We start from the raw sequence: 2,500 nt of genomic DNA on the forward strand, positions 1-2,500 counted from the left end.
AGACATGGACCCGGCCGCCAAGCAGGCCGCCCTGGGCTCACCCTCCCCGGCCGCAGCGAGGGACATCCTCCCGGCCGACAGGATCGGGCCCCTGGAAGTCTGGGGGGGGGGGGGGAAATCCGCCTCACGCCTCCGAGGAGGGCTGCCCGGGCGGGCCGGGCCCCGGAGCTCGGAAAAAAAAAAAAAAAACACCCCAAAAAAGGATCGGGCCCACTAGAGACATGGACCAGGCCGCCCTGGGCTCACCCTCCCCGGCCGCAGCGAGGGACTGCCTCCCGGCCGACTGGATCGGGCCCCTGGAAGTCTGGAAAAAAGAATGGAACCTGACGCCTCCGAGGAGGGGGCGCCCAGGGAAGGAGGGAGATCCGGGTCGACCTGGTGACCGGACGGGAAAGCGGCCACCGGGCGTGCCCGTTCAAACCTAGGGGTTGACCTGGCGGCCGGAAAGCAAACCGGCCACTGGCTAGCCCCGTCGGCAACCTACGGGTTGACCTGGTGGCCGGGAAGCGAACCGGCCAGCAGGTGAACCCGTTCGATTCCACGGGTTGACCTGGTGCCCGGGAGGGGACTCTGAAAAATGTTCAGCCCTTTCGGCTCGGGGTTGACCTGGTGGCCGAGAGGGGACTCGGACGGCAGGCAAGCCGCCCTGGCCTCACCCACCCCGGCCGCAGCGAGGGACTGCCTCCCGGCCGACTGGATCGGGCCCCTGGAAGTCTGGGGGGAAAAAGAAAATGGAACCTGACGCCTCCGAGGAGGGGGCGCCCAGGGAAGGAGGGAGATCCGGGTTGACCTGGTGACCGGACGGGAAAGCGGCCACCGGGCGTGCCCGTTCAAACCTACGGGTTGACCTGGTGGCCGGGAAGCGAACCGGCCAGCAGGCGAACCCGTTCGATTCCATGGGTTGACCTGGTGCCCGGGAGGGGACTCTGAAAAATTTTCAGCCCTTTCGGCTCGGGGTTGACCTGGTGGCCGAGAGGGGACTCGGACGGCAGGCAAGCCGCCCTGGGCTCACCCTCCCCGGCCGCAGCGAGGGACTGCCCCCCACCCACCCACCCCCCCCCCCGGCTGACAGGATCAGGGCGCACTGGATGTCCGGGACAATATTTTCCCCGACGCCGGGGAGGGCGGGCGGGCGGAGGGGCTCTGGCGGCCAGCCCGGGCCCCGGAGCTCGAGAAGGAAAAAAGGACCGGGCCCGCGAGAGACGGGGGCCCTGCCGCAGGGGGGCAGTCCGACCGGGGCTCACCGTGCGGCAGGCCCGGGCGTCGGCAGGGGAAAGCGGGCGAGGAGGCGCGGGGGCCGGGTGCCTACGGCCATACCGGACCGAACGCCCCCGATCCCGTCCGATCTCGGAAGGTAAACCGTCCCGGGCCTGGCTAGTACTTGGATGGGTGACCGCCTGGGAATCCCAGGTGCCGTAGGCAGCTTTTCCCGGTCCGAGCCAGCTCTCTCTCCTTTTCTGGGGAGGAAGGAGAGGGGGGGGACGGGCCGGAAAGCCCCTCGTCGCTCCTGCCGAGTCGGAGGTCGCGGCCGCAGGTCACGGGTCTGGGCGCCTGGGGTCCGGCTCCCCACCCGGCTTCCTCCGCGGAGGACCCACCGAAGCCGCTGGGGGAGACCCCGGGCATGGGGCGGACTGGCCCGGACCCTCCCGGCCGCCGGCCCGCAGGACCGCCCCGAATCCCCCCGCCCCGCGGCCACCCAGGCCAGGCCTGGCCAGGCGGGACGGACGGCGGGTGTCCAGCGCCCAGCGGCTTCCGCCAGCGGGGACCCACGGCCCCCAAAGCCGCAGGGGGAGGCCCCGGGCCCGGGACGGACTCGCTCGGACCCCCTGCGCCCGGGCGCCGGCTCGCGGGACCGCCCCGAATCCCCCCGCGGCCACCCAGGCCAGGCCTGGCCAGGCGGGACGGACGGCGGGTGTCCAGCGCCCAGCGGCTTCCTCCAGCGGGGACCCACGGCCCCCAGAGCCGCAGGGGGACACCCCGGGGCCGGGACGGACTCGCTCGGACGCGCTCGGACCCCCTGCGCCCGGCCGCCGGCTCGCGGGACCGCCCCGAATCCCCCGCCCCGCGGCCACCCAGGCCAGGCCTGGCCAGGCGGGACGGACGGCGGGTGTCCAGCGCCCAGCGGCTTCCGCCAGCGGGGACCCACGGCCCCCCAGAGCCGCAGGGGGAGACCCCGGGGCCGGGACGGACTCGCTCGGACGCGCTCGGACCCCCTGCGCCCGGCCGCCGGCTCGCGGGACCGCCCCGAATCCCCCCGCGGCCACCCAGGCCAGGCCTGGCCTGGCCTGGCAGGCCGGCGTGCAGCTCCCCCGGGCTTCCTCCCCCGACGACCCGCGCCCCCCCGAGCCGCAGGCGGAGACCCCGGCCCCGGGGCGGACCGGCCCGGGCTCGCTCGAGCCCCCTGCGCCCGGCCCGCAGGACCGCCCCCCCCCCCCCCCCGAATCCCCCGGGAGAGGCCCGGCCTGCACGCCACTGACGACCCGCGGCCCCCAAAGTCGCG

General features: G+C 74.4%; 1 non-coding gene across 1 annotated transcript; it reads left to right on the forward strand.

Moving 5' to 3' along the window:
• Nucleotides 1–1,303: 1,303 nt before the first annotated feature.
• Nucleotides 1,304–1,422, forward strand: LOC128823761 (5S ribosomal RNA). Its single transcript, XR_008441997.1, has one exon. It is a non-coding gene; the product is annotated as a 5S ribosomal RNA (ribosomal RNA).
• The last annotated feature ends 1,078 nt before the right edge of the window (nucleotides 1,423–2,500 follow it).

Source organism: Malaclemys terrapin, chromosome 15 (assembly GCF_027887155.1).
Source record: "Malaclemys terrapin pileata isolate rMalTer1 chromosome 15, rMalTer1.hap1, whole genome shotgun sequence".
Lineage (NCBI taxonomy): Eukaryota > Metazoa > Chordata > Testudines > Emydidae > Malaclemys > Malaclemys terrapin.